Source organism: Zingiber officinale, chromosome 2B (assembly GCF_018446385.1).
Source record: "Zingiber officinale cultivar Zhangliang chromosome 2B, Zo_v1.1, whole genome shotgun sequence".
In the NCBI taxonomy this organism is placed as follows: domain Eukaryota; kingdom Viridiplantae; phylum Streptophyta; class Magnoliopsida; order Zingiberales; family Zingiberaceae; genus Zingiber; species Zingiber officinale.
The window spans coordinates 134,930,721-134,955,405 of NC_055989.1; the positions used below are offsets into that span (position 1 = coordinate 134,930,721).

The 24,685-nt window shown below is 39.7% G+C and overlaps 1 pseudogene; it reads left to right on the plus strand.

The window, feature by feature from the left end:
- The first annotated feature begins 407 nt into the window (after nt 1-407).
- On the plus strand, nt 408-24,252 carry LOC122048745 (annotated as a pseudogene).
- Nucleotides 24,253-24,685: the final 433 nt, after the last annotated feature.

Below are 24,685 nucleotides of genomic sequence, written 5' to 3' on the forward strand. Positions count from 1 at the left end.
CCTGGTGGGTTGAGTGATTTGACGTCAAGCAAAAGAAAACCAAATAGGTCAGCTAGATCTGATGTTTGGTAGAAGATGAGTAAATGTAAGTTCCTGGAGTAGTGAGCTCCTTTTGAAAAGGACAAGGATGAATCCTCATTATGTGGACAAACTTAGGCAACCATCTGACTAAGGGTCTTATTCAGATTTCAAAATCAATATCGGATAGTTGATTAATTGTCCTAATTAGAATTTACATTTTATATATCAGTCTTTTGTGCTAACTTGGTTTTACAGAGTTCAAATGATTGAATCGGAGTCACCGGTTGACCCAACGGTTCTGAAGATTGAATAATAAGGTTCAATCGACTGGAAGCTGAGGTGGTATAGGACTTTGATATGGTAGTCGAAGTGTCTGATATATTGACATGGCTTTCGAGGTAGACAAGGATAAGACTTGAATGACTGACATGGCATTGGATAGAGTTCAACTTGCTGACATGTCAAGAGGCTAATTGATCAAGATAACCTTCATCTCACTAAGGTGGCAAGATTCACAGTCAAAGATAAGCTCGATGAGACTGATGTGGCCGAGAATCGACATCCAAATGGCGATGTGGAGGAAGGCAATTGACAGGATAGAGGGTTCGATCGATCGAACCTAGACATCGGGCGACTAATAAATAGATTTGAATTAAGTCGACCCCCGGATCAGATGACTTATTAGTCGACCAAACGAGTGTATAAAAGAAGCTTCACCAGAAAGCTCTGGTCATCAACTTACAAGCCTCTAAGCCCTCTCTCGTGCTCAAATCAAGTTGTCCACGCTATGCTACTCCGACAATGAAGTTCCATTTCAATAACTCTCATGTTGTCGGTAAAGATTTAATTAATTTCTTTTTAATTTTAGCACTTTCATTCTTCAAAGGTCAATAAACTTGTTACCTTACCTTTACACATTTTAAGAGGTTTCTTCACCTCCGAAGAATCAGTCAGAAAGGAGAAAGTTAGTGATTGGGCATTCGTAAGCAATCTAAGGGATTGTAGACTTTCGAGTATCAACCAAAGGCTATAAACCAAGTAAAAAAATAAAGTGCCGTGTATTTTCATCAGTCTTACATAAAATTGGCTATATATTTGACAGATCCAATAGGAATTGAGTATTTAGGGGTTGACAACCTAGTTGCTGATTAATGCCTTCAGGGATATATAATATGTCTTGACTCATAGTTTGTAAATCATCTCAATCTCAAGATGTGGCTTAGGTTTATAGGAGTGTAACTTTAGTGAAGGAGAGTTTAGTGACAAAATTCAATTGACTGACTGGATGTGTATATTGATTGAGTAGAGCAATTCAACCAACTAGAGAATCGATTGAATATGAGGTTTAACTGAAAATATAAGTTCTATTCAAATAATAATCGGCTGGAAACTTGAGTATTGATTAGATCACCTTTTATTGTAATATATATATAAACAAGGGACATATTTTACATTCGTATGATCTATATATGGTGATTTTCTAGTTGGTAAATCAGAGTGTTCATAATGTTTCATATATCACTTTTTGAATGTAGTGGTGGGGCTTCGTTCATAAATCGATTCTCTTTGTGCATTTGTGGTTCCTCGCCATTACCTTTCTGAATGTGCTGGAATCAAGTAGAGCCAGCGTGTTCGACTATGTGCAAAGACATATGTTGGACCAGAGACTTGCCCCATCAACATGATACGGTTTTCAACGACTTGTGATCATTATCCTGGCGCTGTCGGTGGTTAAATGTTGGCACACCAATTCCAACACTTTTATATTTATTCCTAGTCGAGAGAAAATTGCAGTTAATTAAGAGAATTCTTATTGCTTTGCTATTGATGAAGGCTAGACATTATAAGTATATATGATCCACTAACTTGTTCTCCATTATTTGGACCCAACAAAGTGAAAATTGGTTCTTTTGTCGTCTTTTGCTATAGCATATGCTGAACACCAGGGACGTATTATTTATCGGTCAGGAAGCTAGGATTTAAAAAATCCTCACACTTGATTTTTCAATGTGGCTATGCAAAGCTTGGCTATGGGTTGCACAGGGATGATTCTTCTTCAAGTACTGTCAAGCAAGTGGCATGAAGCTGAGCGACAATTCCCTAAAGACATGCATTAATGTCTAGCTAACGCTTCAGCGCCTTCATCAAGAACTGTTGCCCAAGTTGCACTTTGTTGTTGTTGTCGTTGTTGAAGGTTAAAGCTATCTAATGATGGATTCAAGAAACAAAAGAAAGTATACTGGAAGTACAAGGATGAAGTGGAAGAGCAGAATGATGGCTATCGTGTTGGGCGAGAAGCAAGTACACATCGATTGCAGCGGAGATTTGCTTCAGACAAGTTCATATATACATCGATTGCAGCGGAGATTTGCTTCAGACAAGTTCATGTATGGAGTTCCAACTTCAAATGGTGTACATGGACTGATGGAGTCCCCCATTAGTTTGTGCAGCTCACACACTGTCCACTATGCCAATTGCCAACTGGAAAAAGAGCGTTCGTTTGCATCCCATCTATTCCCACGTTTCATCATATCATTTGATATGATCCTCAAGGTCTAAATTGTTTTGAAAAAAATAGAAAAAGATAATAGAATAATTTTTATATTACATGCATCATTAATGGAGATATACAATATTAAAATATTTATAAATTATATACAATATTAATTGAGATATATAATAATAAAATGTTTATGAATTATATACAACATTATATTAATCGAGATATATCCTCTGCCGTTGATGTATTTAGTTATTTGAAAATAAATGTAAATTTTGATTTGGATCTTTTACGTCTTTAACAAATCGAATATGATGATGTATTTTTAATGAAATATTAGGCAAAGTAACTCCAAATTATCATATTTCTGTTGGTGCAGGAAACATCAGATGATCAAATCTGGGTGATGATCGAACCTGAGTTTTGATTATATCAAAGATTCCAAAGGTAAGTTGTCTTGTGATCTAACAATGTTGATTGAGCTTGCAAGAAAGTCCTAAGTTGTTTTAGACAAAATTCCTAGTAGATTTTAAGCAGGTGAAAACCCCTAGGGGGTGGTAACCCTAGGTCCTAGCTAAGGGGCGCTAATCCTAGGTGATGGGAAGTGCTAGCTGTGGTTAGGCAGGTGGAAAATCCTAGGGGGTGATAACACTAGGTCCTAGGAGGTGGTAACCCTACGCGGAAAGTTTTGGCAGGTCAGTGCTTTAGGCAAAATCCTAGAGTTGGGGACTCTAGGTGAAAACTCTGGTGGTCGCGGACTAGGTGGAAGTCTGAATGGGTCGTGGAGCGAACGTCTAACATGAAGACCTGAAGTCTCAAACACTGAGTAAAAGTCTAGTCAGTTTGGAGGATCGGTCTGCCAACAGGTAACTTCTCCTGAGAGGAGTAGGTGAGGACGTGTTCCCCGATGAGGGAATAGTATGTGTCAGTTCGACCTAGGGTTTCTGAACGAAATCCGAAATCAAAATCGAATAGTCCGAAAGCTGTCAAGTTATTGATTTATATATTATTTGTTATTTTATCTAACTCTATTTTATAAGAAACTAACAATTTTCCTGGGTTGGGCTTAGCCTTGATCGGTCGACCGAATGTCTGGATCGGTCAACCGAGCCTCAATACAAAAGGATCAGAATTCCAGCTCTTGGTGAAGTGTTGACCGGAGGTTTAGTCGACCTAACCTCGGGATTAGTCGACCGAACCGTGGATAGAGAGAGACTCGGTCAAGCTGGTTTGATCGGATCGGATGAGGTGAAGATCATCAGTTGATCGGTCGACCGAACGGCTGGATCGGTCGACCGAACGAAGGCGCTATCCGGAGAGGTTGCATCTGGATGGAAGGTTAGGAGGATTCAACAGGTTTGGCCGATCGAACCTGGGAATCGGTCGACCGATCCAGGTCGAGTCAAAACTTAATCCCAAGATCAGAAGATCTGGATCATGTCTGGAGAGGCTATAAAATGGGGTCTCAACTAGCTACTTAGACCATCATCATTCATAGCGATCTTCTAAGTTGCGCGCTACGCCAAAACGGATCAACAACGCTCAGCTGCTGTTCCGACAATCGACGAACTAATTCCTAATCATTTATTATTGGTATAATATGTTTTAAATTTTAGTACTTGTACTTATATATCTGTTAAGAATTTTGGATTTATAGTGATTGCCCAACGTAATCGATCAACAATTGCGGGCCTTGGAGTAGGAGTCGTCATAGGCTTTGAACCAAGTAAAAGAAATCTGTTAGAGATTGTGTTTGTTCTTTTCTTTATTCCGCTGCATTATTCTGAGTTTTCCGAAACGAACAAATTAGCCATGAGTGTTATTCACCCTCCCCCTCTAGCACGTCATCGATCCTACAATTGGTATCAGAGCTAAGTCCACTCTAAATTGATGAAACCACCAATCGAGCAGAGGGAGTTCTTTTTAAAAGAAAATTATATATCATTTTTATTTTTAAAATATTTTTACATCTTTCGTTTTTTCCCTCCAAAATTATCTTTGAAAAATTCTTTTTCTTCTTTTCACCATTGGTTAGTATTAGTAAAATATCGTAGTTACCAAAATTTATAATAATATTTTTTTATTAATATTTTTTTAATTTTTTCAAAATTAGTGAATTACTATTTTTATTTTTCTCCCGCACTACTAATCCAAGGCTAAGTCTTGAAACATTTGTTATTATTTTTTTTTGTGCGAGATTTTTTTTTAATGGCCCACCAAGAAGCCTACAACACAGCTTGCCTGGCTTTTTTCTCCGGTGAAGATTTTGGCTACTGGGAGGGTCGAATGGAGTACCACCTCAAGACGCAGGTGGAAATGTGGATAATAATCCAAACAAGATTCACATTTCCCACTAAAGATGACATCCTTGTCCCCTGCGACAAATGGGATGTATCAACCTGCAAAAAGATTGAAGTCAATGCAAAAGCAATACAAATTCTTCAATGCGGCCTAACCAAAGAAGAGCTGAACTAGGTTGGTCCCTTCAACAATGCAAAGGAGTTGTGGAAAAAATTAATCGAGCTGTACGAGGGCACTTCCGACATGAAGGTAAGTAAAAGAGACTTAATATTAAATAAATTATATATTATAAAAATGCAAGAAGGTGAGTCAGCGAGCTAGCTTCATGCTCACATACAAGATCTTCTAAATGGACTCCACGCAATCAGACAAAAAGTGGAGAACAGCGATGTAATAAGGTATGCACTAAACGCTTTTTCGAGGAATACATTGTGGGCATCAATGGTAGACGCCTACAAAGTATCTAAGGATCTTTTGTCAATTAGACTAGATGAACTCTTTTCAGAATTTGAACTTCATGAACAGACTAATGCATTACCAGGTGAGAAAGGTATTACTTTGATTGCAGGTGCAAGTAGAACATGGGAACCAAAGCTCAAGTTCCATACTGAACCTGAGTCCGAAGATGAACCAGACTCAAAAGATGACAATGAGATTGCCGCTGAACTCGTAAATCTAGTCCGGAGACTATACAAGAAAAAGAAGGATTCACCAAAAAAGAGATAAAAAAAAGGTGATCCAATCAAAAGCAACACATCCAAGCCCTAAAATCAAGTCAGAAGTAACCTGCTATAGCTGCAACAAGAAGGGACACATCAAAGCAAACTGCCCAAACCAGAAAGAAACAAAGAAGCAATGGAAGAAGAAGGCGCTTCAAGCAACATGGGACAAATCCTCATAAGAAGACTCCGACGAGGATCTCAAGCTTGCACTTCCGACCCGAGAACAACTTGACGACTCTGAAACTGAAAGTGAATCTGAAGTTGAGAAAGAAAATTCCAACTAGCCTAAGCTCTTTGACCGACATATTCAAAATAGAACTTCAACTCAAGTTCAACAACTTGAGAAAGAAAATTCTAATCTGAAAGATCAAGTCAAAGAACTAAAGGGAACATTGGAACAGTTCACTTTGGATTCCAAGAATTTTGATCTGATTCTTGGAAAAAAAAGGGTCGTATATAATTGATCTGGACTTGGATACAAGACTAAATACAAATTCAAATCATACTTATCTCTTGTCAATATAACAAATAGAAGAACAGTCCAAGCTTAGGTTCCCAAGTCTAACTTGATTAATAAAGTTAGACTTGGTTAATATTGGATCCCCAAGGATTAAATTCATTACCTTGATAGATCCTATCGAGGCTATGATCCAGGGGGGCGCCAATAGAAAAACCATAGTTATTAAATAAATTTGGTTGATGTCTATTTTACTGTTTTTCCATTATACATGCTTAAATTAGGATAGATAAGGACTTAGACTTGATTCACACTTGACTAGTTAGACCTAGAATTTTCAAAAAGGAAATTAAATATTCAATTTCTTTAAAATATTTTGTCTAGAAGTGGTTGATGATCTAATACCCAAGAAGGCCTAGTGCCTCATCACAGCTTGGAAGCCAATTATTGAAATAAATATTTAATTAACTAACTGTTAACTCTTAGTTTAACTCAAATATTGATCAATCCTTAGATTAGTTTAAATTGAAGATTAAATTAAGCATCCTTAGATTAGAATTTAGATTAGAACCCAAAACCTATTGGTGCTCCTTGGATGCTCTAGGTACTCACTAGGTATGACTTCCCTAGATACCTTTCTAAGGACTTTTCTAGGCTTCTTAGAAGCCTTGGTCACTTCTACTAGGTCAACTCTAGGGATTGCTTCCCTTGTAACATTCTTTGTGACTTTATTAGGCCTTTTTGGAGCCTTAATCACCTTTACTAGATCAACTTTAGGGATAGCCTCCTTTGTGACCTTCTTTGTGACTTTGTTAGACTTCTTAGAAGTCTTGGTCACATTGGTCTTGCTAAAAGTACTTTTAGGAATTCCTTCCCTCGTATCTTTAGCTTGACCTCTACACCTAGGGTTGGTCTCATAGCTATATGGAACCCTCTGAAAGGTAGTCACCTCCTTCTTGGCTTTAGGTTTGTATCCCAAATCTCTATAGCCATTGGATGACTCTTGTCTAGCTTTTCTTAGGTTTTACTCATTTTGACCCTTAAGAATATTTTTCATTCTTGCTATGGTTCTTTCTAAGTTATCAAGTCTTGATCTCAAGACTTGGTTTTCGATCATTAAATCCATAGATTTGGATTTTTCTTGACCCCTATAAGCATTTCTATATCTAGGCATATATCTATAATCCTTAGAGTTATTACTTAAATTGTTGTCTACCTTCCTAACCTTAGGTGTGATAGTTCTAGTATGAGGAGGAATGTATTTTCCCTTAGTGTCATCATGCTTCCTACTTTCATGATAATTAGCATAAAAAAGATAGGAATTATTTCTAATATGCATTTTATCATGACTAAGAGGAATTGCACTATTAAAGTTTACCTTGGGTTTGCTCTTAAAAGCTCCCCCTAGACTTGTGCTTCCTCCTCTAACTTTGATTGACTTCTTCCCTTTAGGACGTTGACTCCGGTAATGCCCATTTTGATTCATGAGAAGCACACAATGTGCTCCTTGCTCTTGCATTATGTGGGACCAATCTCCTTGGGCTTCTCCTCTCCCTTGTGTACTACTTGGCCCTTCTTCTTGGCCAATTTGGGACACTTACTCTTGTAATGCTCATGCTCCCTACACTCAAAGCAAATGATATGATTTTTGTTATTTTCAATTGAATTTTCTATACCTTTGCTTGTAGGGATGATGCTTGATTCTCCATTTGATGTTGCTTGCATTGTGGAGGTTGCATCATCTTCCTCTTCTTCTTCTCTAGAGGGTGTGGGTGCTTCCACCTCTTCAGCTCTTGAGGATGCGGATGCTTTCACCTCTTCCTCTCTCTTGAAGATGTAGAGGATCTCTCATCTTCTTCCTTCTCCTCCCCTTCCTTCTTCTCCTCGAATGTTGACATTGTGTCAACATCGGATTGGTCCTTCTCTTCTTGGACCAATGAGCCCTTCTCCTTGGGCTCTTCCACTCCTTGGACTTGTATAGGGTCTTCATGATAGGCAATGATCCTTTTCCAAAGATCACTTGCATTTGTGGTTTCACCCACACTCAACAAAATATTAGAAGGTAGCAAATTATGCAAAATTTTCGTTACCTCCTTATCCGCCTCCGCTAGCTCCTTTTGTTCCTCGGTCCAATGTCAAGGTCGGAGGCGTTTACCCTTCTTGCCCGTAGGAGCTTCAAATGGGTCACTCAAAATAACCCATTGGTTCCAATCCATTTGGAACCATGTCTCCAGCCGATTCCTCCAAAAGGCGAAGTCTTCCTTATCGTATGGAGGAGGAATCCGGATGTCCCATCCAAGTGGACCTCCCAAGTCCATCTTCTTCCTCTAGCTTCTTGCTCTCTTGGCGGTTAGTCCGTAGAAGAGCGGCCTTGCTCTGATACCAATTGTTGGGACCGATATGCACGCTAGAGGCGGGGTGAATAACGTTTCATCACTTCGCCAGTTGCTTTGTCTTGATAATATGCAGCGGAATACTAATACAAACACAACCAACGCTAACTCAAGGATTTACTTGGTATCCACCTCAAGAAGAGGTGACTAATCGAAGGATCCACACATCGAGCACACACCTACACTATGAAACCACTCCTTTGCGGTAACTACCGAAGGTAGAGAAGCCTTACAAGCTCACAATACAACAAGAATATAAAGAGAAGCAAATACAAGGGAAATCTTACAAGATTTGTACAATAAACTCTAACCCTAGCTTCTTCTTCTTGTTACAACTCGCCTCTTGACTTGGACGTGCCTCCAAGAACCTTCAAGACTGGCGGAGAGAGTTATGGAGAAGTCGCTGTGAGAGTCGCAAAAGAATCGCAGGAAAGAACGCAAAGTTCTGGCGAAGAAAACGCTCCGCCCAGGCTTTATACAGTGCTCCCAATCGATCCAAATTAGTCCCAATCGATTGCCACATTACATCTGCACAAACCCAGCCGTCCATTTCTCGTTTCCTGCTCAACGATCACTTTCCAATCGATCGACCGATTGATTGGGACCATCTGAATCGATCGGCCGATCGATTCAAACCCATTATGTGCTCTCGCGTCCGCGCGAGAGCTTCTCCTCCCTAATCGATCGACCGATCGATTGGTAGATCCCAATCGATCGCCCGATCGATTGGGAAAGCTTCTGTGCTTGCGAGTAATGCTCTCAATCGATCGACCGATCGATTAGAGTCATCCCACACTCGCAACACACTCCAATCGATCGACCGATCGATTGGACACTGGTTCAATCGATCGACCGATCGATTGGACACTGGTTCAATTGATCGACCGATCAATTGAACACCCTGAACTTACCTCAAACTCAAGTTCAAGGTCCCAAACCTAACTCCCAGTCAACCATGACCTGTTGGGTATCCATGCCTAGCATTTGCCCAACACCCGACTGACCTCGAACTAGCCTTCTAGCCTCCTCCATCAGCCTTACGTCCCTCGGATATCTCCCATCCTTCACGCCTTGCCTTCAGGAGCTTCTTTCAGCCTCATCCTAGTTGTCAGATTATACACCACACTCGATCAACCTCGAACTAGCCTTCTAGCCTCCTCCATCAGCCTTGCGTCCCTCAGATATCTCCTATCCTTCACGCCTTGCCTTCAGGAGCTTTCTTCGGCCTCATCCTAGTTATCGAGTTCTCAGTGCCAAGTCACACTAGGACTTACCTTGCCAAGACCACATGCTTGAACTTTCAACCTTTGCCAAGATCACACTTAGACTTTCCCAATTGCCTGGCTCCTCACCAGGACTTTCTCCCTTTGCCAAGATCACACTTGGACTTTTCAATTGCCTGATCTCACTTATCAGGACTTTCACGACCAAGTCTAGTCAACACTGACCTACTTGGATTTTCACTCTTCCCAACCTTCCTGTTGGACTTATCTTTGCCTAATCTCCAATTAGGAATTTTCCAGTCAAGTCTCCTATTAACCTTGACCTACATGACTTCTCTCTTGTCTACCCTTCAGTTAGGACTTTCCCAGATGCCTAAACTCCAGTTAGGACTTTCCCATTGCCTAAACTCCAGTTAGGACTGTTAGGATCCTTCGTACGGAGGCTAGAGAGGGGGGTGTGAATAGCCGACCCCAAATCTTCGTTTCTTTCTACAAAACGTGTTAGCGCAGCGGAAAATAAACATAGAAACGAAAGGGAAAGAAGACAAACCTCAAACAAACCGATGTAACGAGGTTCGGAGATAAACTCCTACTCCTCGGCGTGTCCGTAAGGTGGACGAAGCCTATCAATCCGTCGGTGGATGAGTCCCCGGAGAACCGGCTAATAAATGCTCCTTGTGGGTGGAGAAACCTCGCCACAATACTTGTAACAACAAGAAAGGAGTACAAGGAAAGCAAGAAGCAAATACAAACAACAATATGAATGCAACACTCGCTTGCCTTCTCTGTCGACCGGAGGCGATGAAGCAGCAATTTCACAACCCAACTGTAGCAGCTGATCGACGACTGGAAGCTCACGCGAAACTTCGGAAGCGAGCTCAACAAAGCTCAGAACCTCAGAGCACAGAAGCAGAAGCTTCAATCCAAGGAAGAAGAAGAAGAAGAAGTAATCGGAGGCTCGCAGTAGCAGCCCTCTTTTTATAACCTGCGAAGAAAATGAAGAAACACAGAAGAAATCTAGCCGTTGCATCGCAACGGCTAGTGCCTGGATCGGTCTGTGGACCGATCATGCTCCATGTGGATCGGTCCACAGACCGATCCATTCCCTAGCCTTCGCTTCTGTTCCGTCTCTGATCGGTCCAGGAGACCGATCAGGGAACCTCCTGATCGGTCGTGGGGACCGATCAGGCCTCTTGCTGCCTCCTGATCGTTGTCTGATCGGTCTCCAGACCGATCAGATAACCTACAGTAGGCTACTGGATGGTTACTGATCGGTCTGGTGACCGATCAGGCTATCCAGTGTATCACTGGATCGGTCCCCAGACCGATCCAAACTCCCCAGCCCTAAACCTCAGGCTTCTACACGAACATCCGGTCAACCTTGACCTGTTGGTTCATCATTCCTAGCATCTGGTCACTCCCTTGACCTGCTAGAATTCTCCACCAAGTGTTCGGTCAATCCCTTTGACCCACTTGGGCTTTCCTCTTCGTGCCAAGTATCCGATCACTCCCTTGATCTACTTGGACTTCCCAAAACCAGATGTCCGATCACCCTTGATCCATCTGGATTTTCCCTTGCCCGGCTTAACTCACCAGGACTTTCACCTAGCTTCACTCACTAGGGTTTTCACCTGGCTTCACTCACCAGGATTTCCAATCTGCCTGGCTTCACTCACCAGGACTTCCAAACTGCCTGGCTTCACTCACCAGGACTTTCCCTTGCCTAGCTTCACTCACCAGGACTTTCTCGAATGCCTGGCTTCACTCACCAGGACTTTCACCTTCACCTAGCTTCACTCACTAGGATTTTCACCTGGCTTCACTCACCAGGATTTCCCGACTGCCTGGCTTCACTCACCAGGACTTCTCCGACTGCCTGGCTTCACTCACCAGGACTTTTCCCCGTGCCAAACTCCCTATTTGGACTTTCCCCGTGCCAAGTCTCCATACTTGGACTTTCCGCGTGCCAAGCTACCTGCTTGGACTTTTCCCGAATCAGGTCAACCAGGTCAATCTTGACCTAAGGTTGCACCTACAATCTCCCAAACACCTATTCTTGTCAAACATCAAGAATACAACTCTCTTCTCGTCAAACATCGTCAAACATCAAAACACAACTCGAGTCAGGTCAACCAGGTCAACCTTGACCTAAGGTTGCACCAACAATCTCCCCCTTTTTGATGTTTGATAAAATCCAAAATCAAGTTAGGTTAACCCGATAACCTAACTTAGGTTTTCCAATGTTCTTTCTTGAACATTCTTCCAAAACCTACACTCTCCCCCTTTGGACATCTCTCCCCCTTTTTGACACACATCAAAAAGAGGGAATCAAGGTCAAGAGTTTCTTCCTAATGAAAGTCCCATACCTTTCATTGAAACCCTTAATTTCCCCCTTGATACTAAACTCAACACTCAACTTAGTGACAATCCCATATCACTAATCCTCAAAAGTCTTAAGGAGTAAAAACTCCCCCTAAAAGTCAACTCCCCCTTGACAATTAGTTAAGACTCCCCCTAAAGGTCAACTCCCCCTTGACCATTGCACCAACAATGTCTTGGAGAGTTTCAAACCTTTAGAAACCCGAAACTCAACTCCCACAGCTGAAATTTCAGACCACATTCGAAATTCAGCAAATTCAGCGCGCCTGATCGGTCACCGGACCGATCAGGACCCCTCTGGATCGGTCCCCAGACCGATCCAGCCTTCCCTGGATCGGTCCAGTGACCGATCCAAGTTCAGATCAAGCGGTTTCTGATTTCTTCTCTCCCGAAATTCAGAAACTCACAACAAATTCCAGAAAATTTGAAAAATTGTGAAATTTTGAGGATACATTCCTCATACCATATAATATCAAGGAAAAATAGTTTTCTATGAAAATAACTTCCATTTTCAAATCTTGATACAAAGTTCAAAAACTTTGAAATAGTTCAAAGTTAAGTCAACTTTGTATCAATTTGCTCAATGATGAATGCTATCACTAAAATGGCTTCATCAAGGTTTTTCAAATCAATTTCAAAATGATTTTAAACCTTTTAATTTAGGACCATAATCTTAGGGCTAAATGTACATGACTTGTACAAAAGCTTTCCCTATGATCCCCAATCTCTTGAATTAGGCTCATCTAGGTATAAGAACTATGTACCTTGATCCTAACTCATAATCCTAATATCTCACACACATCTAAGGTGTATCAAACACATTAAAGTCAATTTTGATGTGAGATATGAGTTTAGGTTATCTTAGACTAGGGTCTCATGCATTTTCTAAACATCAATTTGATCTCCTTATCAAATTGTGTTTTTAACCTTAAATCAATTTCATTGATTATAAATGCAAGAAATGATGACATGGCATAAAATGATATCATACATAATAACATGTGCCAATGTCATGATGTCATGGTATAAAGTATGAAACTTAAATAAAGCATGACATATAAATAACCTAAGCATTATCATGACATTTTAAATTATCATAAAATAAATATGATGTCATGACATGGCATATGACAACCAACATATGGCAAATAGCACATAAAGGTATAGGAAATACCTAATTTTAGCCTTAGTTGCCATTTTTGATAATTTTGATCATTTTGCCATAGGTTATATATTCCTAAGTGTAATAGACCTAAAATCATATACCAAAGATTTTTAGATCACTATGTGCCAATTAGATTGACTCTAAGAGAACTCCTCAAATGTGATTGGCACATCCTAATTACCTTAGGAATAATTCTCAATTTCATTTTCAAGGCTTGATTACACCTTGAAAAATCCTAAAGTGCCACCTTTTGCCATGATTAGGTTAACTACCTATTCAAGTAAGGTTGACACACCCTAACTCATCTAGCGTGATGAAATCACGCTCCTAGGAACCCAATACCTATTTGATCTCATTGGGTTCACTAAGTATTCACTAGGTATGACTTCCCTAGCAACCCTCCTAATGACCCTCCTAGGCTTTGAAACCTTGGTCATTTGGGACTCATCAAGATCAACTTTAGGGGTGACTCCCCTTGTGACCTTGGTGATGGTCTTCCTAGCCCTAGATTTTGTTCCATAATCGAATGGAACATTGTGATAAGTGGGCTTGACCCCTTGGGACTTAGGTTTGTGACCCAAACCTTTCTTGTCCTTGGACTTGGGTTTTTTACCCCTAGACCCTAGAGTCAAATCCTCAAGAGCCTTTTCTAGAGAGTCAAGTCTTGACCTCAAGACTTGATTTTCTTTCTCTAATACCTCAAGCTTTAATTTATCATTTTTCTTTGAGGTATTCCTAGGCATATGTCTAGATGATTTGGGATTTCTATCTAGATTTTCCTTAGCCTTAGATGGGTTAATTCTAGGGTTAGCATTTCTAGAATTGTCCTTATTCAAGCTAACATGTTTAGCACCTAAGCACATATATTGATTCCTATAATTAACATGCTTATCATTATTAGCAATTGCAATAAAACTACTAGCATGTGTCTTATTAGAATTGCAATAGTGTGCCTTAAAAGGTACCTTAGGGTTTGCCTTAGCTCCCCCTATCGATGTGCATCCCTTGTCCTTGTGAGGTTGCCTCCTCCTTGGACATTGACTCCTATAGTGTCCCCGTTGCTTGCATTGGAAGCACACCACGTGCTCCTTGCCCTTGCGTTTTGGGACTCCGACTTCCTTGATTTTTGGCGTCGGTGGAGTCTTCTTAATCTTCTTTGGACATTTACTCTTGTAATGTCCAAATTCCCTACACTCAAAACACATTATATGCAATTTACTTGAACTTAAAGTGTTTGAGTTACCTAGGGTTGAGGATGGATGGACGCACTCTTCTTCATCCCTCCCGGAGGTAGAAGCTTCTTCTTCGTGCTCCGATCTTGAAGAAGAACTCACCTCCTCTTCTTCTTTAGATGTTGAGTAGCCCTCAACTTCTAATTCCTCACCTCCACGATGTGAGCTACTTGGCTCACTAGGCTCCTCTTCATGGCTTGAAGTGGGGCTCTCCTCATGGAGTTTGGCCAAGTTGTTCCACAACTCCTTAGCATTATTGTATCCTCCTATCTTACACAAAATATCATTAGGTAAAGAAAATTCAATGATTTTTGTTACCTCATCATTGATGGTTGATTGGTGGATTTGCTCCTTGGTCCACTCCTTGTTCTCTAGGGTTTCTCCTTTCTTGTCCATCGGAGGCTTGAAACCTAATTGAACACAACTCCAATTTTCAAGGTTAGTCATAAGAAAATACCTCATTCTTACCTTCCAATACGCGAAGTCGCAGCACTCGTAGAAGGGTGGAAACGTGATGTCTTCTCCGAGTCGATCCATTCTCTAGCTTGTGCTCCCCCTGGTGTTAATCCGACGAAGAGCAACCTCGCTCTGATACCACTTGTTAGGATCCTTCGTACGGAGGCTAGAGAGGGGGGTGTGAATAGCCGACCCCAAATCTTCGTTTCTTTCTACAAAACGTGTTAGCGCAGCGGAAAATAAACACAGAAACGAAAGGGAAAGAAGACAAACCTCAAACAAACCGATGTAACGAGGTTCGGAGATAAACTCCTACTCCTCGGCGTGTCCGTAAGGTGAACGAAGCCTATCAATCCGTCGGTGGATGAGTCCCCGGAGAACCGGCTAATAAATGCTCCTTGTGGGTGGAGAAACCTCGCCACAATACTTGTAACAACAAGAAAGGAGTACAAGGAAAGCAAGAAGCAAATACAAACAACAATATGAATGCAACACTCACTTGCCTTCTCTGTCGACAGGAGGCGATGAAGCAGCAATTTCACAACCCAACTGTAGCAGCTGATCGACGACTGGAAGCTCACGCGAAGCTTCGGAAGCGAGCTCAACAAAGCTCAGAACCTCAGAGCACAGAAGCAGAAGCTTCAATCCAAGGAAGAAGAAGAAGAAGAAGAAGTAATCGGAGGCTCGCAGCAGCAGCCCTCCTTTTATAACCTGCGAAGAAAATGAAGAAACACAGAAGAAATCTAGCCGTTGCGTCGCAACGGCTAGTGCCTGGATCGGTCTGTGGACTGATCAGGCTCCATGTGGATCGGTCCACAGACCGATCCATTCCCTAGCCTTCGCTTCTGTTCCGTCTCTGATCGGTCCACAGACCGATCAGGGAACCTCCCGATCGGTCCGTAGACCGATCAAGCTTCTCTTCTCCCGAACTTCTTTGCGCCTCCTGATCGTTGTCTGATCGGTCTCCAGACCGATCAGATAACCTACAGTAGGCTACTGGATGGTTACTGATCGGTCTGGTGACCGATCAGGCTATCCAGTGTATCACTGGATCGGTCCCCAGACCGATCCAAACTCCCCAGCCCTAAACCTCAGGCTTCTACACCAACATCTGGTCAACCTTGACCTGTTGGTTCATCATTCCTAGCATCTGGTCACTCCCTTGACCTGCTAGAATTCTCCACCAAGTGTTCGGTCAATCCCTTTGACCCACTTGGGCTTTCCTCTTCGTTCCAAGTATCCGATCACTCCCTTGATCTACTTGGACTTCCCAACACCAGATGTCCGATCACCCTTGATCCATCTGGATTTTCCCTTGCCCGGTTTAACTCACCAGGACTTTCACCTAGCTTCACTCACTAGGGTTTTCACCTGGCTTCACTCACCAGGATTTCCAATCTGCCTGGCTTCACTCACCAGGACTTCCAAACTGCCTGACTTCACTCACCAGGACTTCCAAACTGCCTGGCTTCACTCACCAGGACTTTCCCTTGCCTGACTTCACTCACCAGGACTTTCTCGAATGCCTGGCTTCACTCACCAGGACTTTCACCTTCACCTAGCTTCACTCACTAGGATTTTCACCTGGCTTCACTCACCAGGATTTCCCGACTGCCTGGCTTCACTCACCAGGACTTTTCCCTGTGCCAAACTCCTTGTTTGGACTTTCCCCATGCCAAGTCTCCATACTTGGACTTTCCGCGTGCCAAGCTACCTGCTTGGACTTTTCCCGAATCAGGTCAACCAGGTCAATCTTGACCTAAGGTTGCACCTACAATCTCCCAAACACCTATTCTTGTCAAACATCAAGAATACAACTCTCTTCTCGTCAAACATCGTCAAACATCAAAACACAACTCGAGTCAGGTCAACCAGGTCAACCTTGACCTAAGGTTGCACCAACAAGGACTTCTCCACTGCCGAACCTCCAGTTAGGACCTCACCACTGCCTAACCTCCAGTTAGGATTTCACCACTGCCTAACCTCCAGTTAGGACTTCACCATTGCCTAATCTCCAGTTAGGACTTCACCACTGCCTAATCTCCAGTTAGGACTTCTCCACTGCCTAACCTCCAGTTAGGACTTCCAGACACCTAACCTCGAGTTAGGACTTACCCAGTCAAGTCTCCTGTCATCCCTGACCTACTTGACTTGTCTTCTTCTCAACCTGGTCAACCCTTTGACCATCTCCACAACCGGACGATTGCCCTAGCAATCTCCATATATTGTCAAACATCAAAACTCAAATCTCGACTCAAGCTTGACTCAACTCAAGCTTAGTCAAACTGGTTAAACTTGACCTAGGAAAATTGTCCCAACAATGAGGACAACCACTGTGAATATTCCGGAACATATAGCATAGGATGAATGGAGAAGAGGTTAAGTGGTTGTTAGATTTGATCTCCTAGTTGCCCTCCTTCAGACACATGACGCTTGGTAAATAGAGAGGTAACTAAAGGCTGTCGGATTTGGTTCCTTCACTGGCTCAAATGAGGATAATGGAGGAGAATGTAGCATCCGACATAGAGATTCTCTTCTAATAGTTATATAAACACTAGAGAAGGTAAGCGAAAGGGACTCTTAGACTCTCTTCAGCTTCACTTAACTCTCTTCTTCTTCTTCTTCTTCTTCTTCTTCTTCTTTTGCTTCTTCTTCCGTCCCTCCCTAGTTTCATACCTAAACAAACCCTAACTTGAGCGTCGGAGTGGCCTGTCAGGACCCTTCCCTGGTGCCATTCTAACACTCTTTTAGAGTTCTTTTCAAGTCCTTTCATCCTCACTAATGATCTCTGGAGAGAATGCACGTCAACCCATTCATTAATCAGTAGCTTGATTGTCCACGGTATTTGGCCAGAATAGTGGTCTTGTCCTACATGGTGCAATTCCTAGTTTGGTTTTAGGTGTTATCATCTCCTAACAAATGCTTCAATCATCATCATCTAACATAACCACTCACATTGGTTTATCTCTAATTAGGCAATTATACGAGTTGTACCATCTATTTTTTTCAATCTTTGTCATATCTCAAAATATTTTTAATTCCTGTAAATTTTATTATATTATCTTAAAGTGTGTTTTTCCATTTTTATTTATCCAGATGCAGCAAGGAGAAACAGCTTAAAAGTTTCAGTGTTTCAGTCCGTTCAACAAAGAGAGGAATGGTTTTGCCTTTCCAACCTCTTTCTCTTGCTTTCAACCATGTGAACTATTATGTTGATATGCCTGCTATAAGTAAATCTCACATATGTTGTTTTTCCATTTTGATAGAACAACTCAAATTTCACAGTACCTCTGGAGAAAGAAGTCTTGGTAAACATGTATCTTAGAGTTTTTCCTTACTCTGATTTACTATCTAATGCTCTCATGAACTAAAGATGTTATTGCTGGGATCGGAGCGCAGCAGAAGACATATAATGAATCATGGATCTTTTCGTGATACATATAGTTTTACACATAATAACATAAAAACATGCCTTGAGTCCTCGATAGACTTGAATGATATCACTCGACTAATAAGAGCTCCACATGTGACTCCTCTAGCGATATCTACGCACACTAGATCACGAACTTGATACGATCCGTTAGGTGCTAGCCTCTTGGATCGATAAAGTCTAGGAAGCACTACGATCTCTTCCGAACGAAGAAGAAGTTGATGAGGGAAACTCGAAGAGAATGAATTCTGCTCTAGCATCTTTTTGAGGATAGCTACTTATAGCCTCCAAGGAATACGAAGAGTTAAGGTCTCAATTAATTCATCATTTATGATCTTCATTAATTAGGAAGATGAAGAGTTATAGCCTCCATAAATTCTTCATTTATGAGCTTCATTATGATGACTCTTCAATTTCTCCATTAATTATCATTATCATGACTCTTCAAATTCTCCATTAATCATCATGATTATGACTATTCAAATTCTCTCTTCTTTGTATCAAATAAATTAATATTTGATCTTGATCTCGACTAGCTTCCGATACCATTGTTCATGTCTACGTGCTATGCATGCGACCCTCTAGGTTTTATACACGAAGACAATATAAATCCATACATAAACTATGGTAACCGTCTAGCAACAGTTTTTAGCCACCCAACGTGATAAAATTAATATCAGTCATAAACTATAAACCACTATGAACCGATTACTATGTAATCAATCTCTTCATCTAAGCCTACATCCCAATTAATTCAATACATTATGCATCATTACCAAATTAATTGTTTTACTTGATTTCCAAGATATAATAGACTCCTCTTGAATGATAAATCATTTCTCCCATGGCCATGAATTTCGAGTCACTAATATCTCTATCAAGTGGCCAGGATGTTAACTCCTAATCCAAGAGAGCGATGAATCATCTATTGACTCAACACTATTCTCTCTACGTTTTACCATACACCCAACTACCGTATTAATCACAATCCGATTAAAGACTGCTTTTAACGGCGTCAAAGCATATTACTCCATGCATAGAATAAATGAAGGTCTCAAGTCAAAAGATCAATTACACTCGTTCATAAGAGGCATAACCAATGATACTTAATATGTGATCTCCTCTTGAGCGGGTCGTATCCAGTGTACCTCTAAACTCAAGGCACCCCCAAGTACAACTTGGATATTCATCCCTCGGTCTATCTCGACCTAGTCATACTCAGCGTTGATCTAGATATCCATGTCCCCTCTACATATCTATCCAATCAAGGACGATTTTCAGATTAATATACCCATTAATCTGTGGGACTTTATCATTAATCATATACTTACAGAAAAGTAAATAATTAACGATAAATTCTTGTCTTTATTAAATAATTATCCATAAAATATATAAGGAGTGTTTTGGCATATAAGTACACACACTAACAGTTATACGAGCACTAGATGTTTAAAAAAATACTTTTATTTCTTATTCTGTCCATCCTCATATGTCCACATATCCACCTTAATATCCTCATCTATGCAAGTCTCATTTTTTACTCATATACTTCAGTCATAATCCAGCATTCAGTGTTATATAATATAGCGGATCTAACAATTATTTTGTAGAACCTTACTTTAAGTTTTAGAGGTGCTTTAAGATCACGTAAAACACCTCACACTCTCCTTCATTTTAACCATCCTATTTGTATTCTATGTAAATCATCTCTCTCAATTCTTCCATCATTTTAGAAAAATGATCTTAAATATTTAAAGCTCTCAATCCAGACAATTCATCATCTCCTATTTTAACAACTTGTCATTTCTTATTCTTTGTCTAATTTTCATAAATACAATATTTTCCCTTGCATTCACATCATAATAGAGGCCTGGAAAATAGGAATAAACTTGATGATCAATAGCTTCAGGTTACGTTTGAATGAAAGTTGCCTAAACTCCTAGTGTTTACAAAATAAAAAGAATTTGATTGCATTTCTATATATCTTGTTTTCGACATTTTATGTTTCATCTGATCTATATGAGACAAATTATAAATTCTCCATATTCATTCGACATCTCCAAAATTCCTTTCTTATTCAAATATGATTAATTTTTTAGCATGAGATTCTTTGATAGCTCTCGTTTTTTATTAAGATAGAAAGATATCCTCGCTAAATTTGTTCTGTTTTCAGCAAGTGCACTTTATTATGCAGGATATTTCTATGATTTATAGGAGAGAAAAAGAGAACTAAAAATCATAACAAACCTTACTGTTTCTCATCAGGAAATGAAGAACCAAGGAGTTGAGGAAGATCGTCTTCAGTTACTATGTGATGTTAGCAGTGCATTTAGGCCAGGAGTTCTAACCACATTGGTTGGAGTGAGTGGAGCAGGAAAGACGACATTGATGGACGCTCTAGCTGGAAGAAAATCGGGTGGTTATATTGAAGGGAGCATCAACATTTCTGGTTTTTCCTAAAAATCAAGAGACTTTTGCTAGGATAAGTGGTTACTGTGAACAAAATGACATTCACTTTCCATATATGACCATTTATGAATCAGTTGTTTACTCTGCATGGCTGCATTTAGCACCTGAAATCGACAAGCAAACATGAATGGTATGTTGCAATTTGTTCTTTTGTTGCTTCATGTCCTGTAACCTTTCCACTTTCCATTTGCACATTTGAATACTGCCTTGTTCTTTTCTTTGAGTTACTCACGCTCTATAGATATCTAGATTCATCATTCTAGATGTTCTCCTGTAATTACAGCTATTTAACTGCAGATGTTTGTGGAGGAGGTTATGGAATTGGTTGAACTTGACAGTTTGAGAGATGCTCTAGTTGGACTTTCGGGAGCTGATGGTTTATCAACTGAGCAGCGAAAAAGACTAACAATTGCTGTTGAACTTGTTGCAAATCCTTCCATCATATTCATGGATGAGCCAACGTCAGGACTTGATGCAAGAGCTGCAGCCATTGTTACGAGGACAGTTAGAAATACAGTGGATACAGGACGAACTGTTGTTTGTACAATCCACCAGCCAAGCATAGATATTTTTGAAGCTTTCGATGAGGTTCCACTTCATGGATTTTAATTTTTTTAAATTATATAATTTGATATTATGCAATTTTAGTGTTGATGCAACATTTTTTCCTGAATGAGTTGGTGTAGCTTTGTATTTCCAGCTACTTTTGATGAAAATGGGAGGTCAAGTTATATATACAGGTCCTCTTGGTCGCCACTCCCTCAAGCTTATTCAATATTTCGAAGTGAGTTTTGGATCACTTAATCATGGTTAAATTTGTCAATTTAATTAATCAACTAGATTCTTAAAACTTCTTCAAAATTTTGTGTTTTTTAATTTATAAAAATCTCTAATAAATTATTCTCAATAATGTATTATCACATAGAAAGTATCGATAGAATGAATTAACCCCAAGATTCTACATACACTTTTAATTCATTAAATAAATTATCTTGTAGGCAATTCCAGGAGTCCCAAAGATTGCAGAAGGTTTTAACCCTGCAATATGGATGTTGGAAATAAGCACTTCTCAAGATGAGGCTAACTTGAATATAGATTCTGCTGACATTTATGCGAATTCCACTCTTTATCAGTAAGTAGTAGATATATGTTTCCACAATATATCATACATCAAAATCAGCCTTCCTAATGGGTTCACTTTGTTGTTTAGAAAAAATCAGCAACTTATCAAGGAATTGAGTATTCCACCACTAGATTCAAAGGATTTATATTTTCCTACAAAGTATTACCAGAATTTTACTACTCAATGTCAGGCTTGTTTCTGGAAACAATATTGGTCATACTGGAGAAGTCCACAATACAATGTTGTTCGGTTCTTCTTGGCAGTCATCATAGGCATGATATTTGGCACAATGTTTTGGCAGAAGGGTGGGAAGATTTTAGATTTATAACTTGTAAGATGTGTTTTTTTTGCTTTTCTCTTTCTTGATATCACTGTACAAGCTACAAGTACGAGCTACAGTGTATTATCCCAAGAGAAGGTACCAATTCCATAAGAAGAAATTGTTTTTATAGATCAACCAAAAATGACAATATTATTCTACTTTTCATGGTATGTGAAATATCAAAGCTCCCTAGCTTCAATATTCAGGTTTTCAGAGAAACATTTACAAACTTATTAATGTTGTCTTTATTGTGATTCTTTCCCTTTTCCCTATGATTTAACTGGTAGATTTTAATGTGGAAGGATTTTTGTCCATGAACCTGTAAAGAATGTTTACATCTTAAGTTCTCTTTAATCTTCACAATCATGATCTATATTTCCTCATCTTATCACTATCATTGGGCATGAACAGTTCGACACAACAAGATGTTTTGAATCTAGTTGGAGCTTTCTATGCTGCAGTCTTTTTCCTTGGTTCTAGCAATGCTATCAATGTGCAGCCTGTTGTGGCCGTTGAGAGAACAGTCTTCTACCGCGAAAGAGCCGCAGGGATGTACTCAGCCATGGCCTATGCATTTGCTCAAGCAAGTCAACTTTCACACCTTTACCAAAGAGATTTAAACAGGTTTGTTTTATCTACTTGTCACTAAAGAGTAAAGAGTAAGGTTATGCTTGCTCATTCTAAGATGTTTTCATTTAAAGGTATAAAAGAAGGGAACTAGTAGGAATGGTGGTATAATATTAAAATTTAAAATATAAAATGGGGCATCTTGAAAATTTATTTATGGAAGGATTTGCCAGTAAACAAATAATTGTTGGAGTCAAATATATACAATGATTTAAGCTACTTAAATAATTAATAGTTAGTATTTATATATCACAGTTCATTACCAATGTTCATTTTTACGAGTATTCATGTATGTCGTGAAACTCATTATCGGGAAAAGAAATGACCAGATTTCAGAGATGACAGACAGATATTATAAAATAATATTTAAACTAAAACTTCTCATCGTATTCCTAGTTTGCTTAAAGTTTCCAATTCTTTTAAGTTCTAATAATTATTTAAGAAGTAGAGCCATTGCTGAAAGGTGCTAAAGTACCAACTATGGATTCAGCATGGATATGACTGAATGTGCTTCGTAAAATGAAAGGGAACAAAAAACAAACATAGACACCATCTATCTGGTGATAAAGTATGTATAAATTGCAAGCCAACTAGTTCCTTTTTTATTGCTTTTGCAGTTATACTATCAAAAACAGCAAAAATTATCGATCAGTAGTCATAGTAGCTAAATTGTTTCTTCAAAGAGCGTATGTTGTTCTAGAGTATATATTTAACTTGAGGAAATTGTATCTCAGTAATTTTATTAATTATTCTTGAGCAATTGCATTTCCTCCAAACACTGAGAAATACTTACATTTTATTGCTTTTGCAGGTGAGCATTGAAGTGTCATACATACTTGTTCAGGGATTCGTCTACACAATTCTCCTTTTCTCAATGATTGGTTTTACTTGGCGTGGTGACAACTTCTTCTGGTTCTTCTACTTCATTGTAATGTCCTTTACTTACTTTGCTCTGTATGGCATAATGGCTGTGGCACTCACTCCCAACCACCAAGTTGCCGGTATCGTTTCTACTTTCTTCTATAACTTCTGGAGCTAGTTCTCAGGCTTCCTGATTGCACGACCGGTATGCAATTACATATCTTGGATGCTTGGTTCCTTGAGAAACTGCTCATTTATAATGCTGATATTTGTATTGGACTCCTGATGGCAAAATTTGCAGGATATTCCCATATGGTGGAGGTGGTACTACTGGGGAAATCAACTATCTTGGACAATTTATGGTGTCATCGCGTCGCAGATGGGGAAAAAAGAGGGCACTGTTCAGATTCCTGGAGAACACGACAGATCACTAACAGAATACTTGAAAGATAACTTGGGTTATGAATATAGCTTTGTTCAGTGGGCGGCATTAACTAACTTGGGTTTTGTCATCATGTTCGTCTTTGTCTTTGCATATTCTATTAAGTTCCTCAACTTCCAAAGGCGATAGGCAAACTCTTCGTCTTGATACTTGCAATAAAAGAAGAAGGGGAATAAAGAGTGACCGGGGAAGTCACAGCTTTCCTTGGTATCAAATGAAAGCCTGGGTTTTTTCAGCTGAAGCATCCTCTCTTCTTAGTTTTGTTGATAAGTACTACTCTTATGTTATATTTCACCGAGATTTTATAATTTTGGTTTTTAGTAGACTGTTTTCAATAAATATCTAATTGTCAGTATACTTTTATCTTTTAAGTGTGACTCAAGCTATATCAGTCATGGAATTGTAGGATACTTGTATTTTTAAGTCAATATATTTTATTTGTGGTGGAATTTTTAAGTCAATCTTTGTTTGTGCTGAAGTTATGACAGTTTTGATCTAATTTTTTAATATTTCTTCTTAAATACCTATCCCTTGTTTGCAATTAAATTAATCATCTTATTAT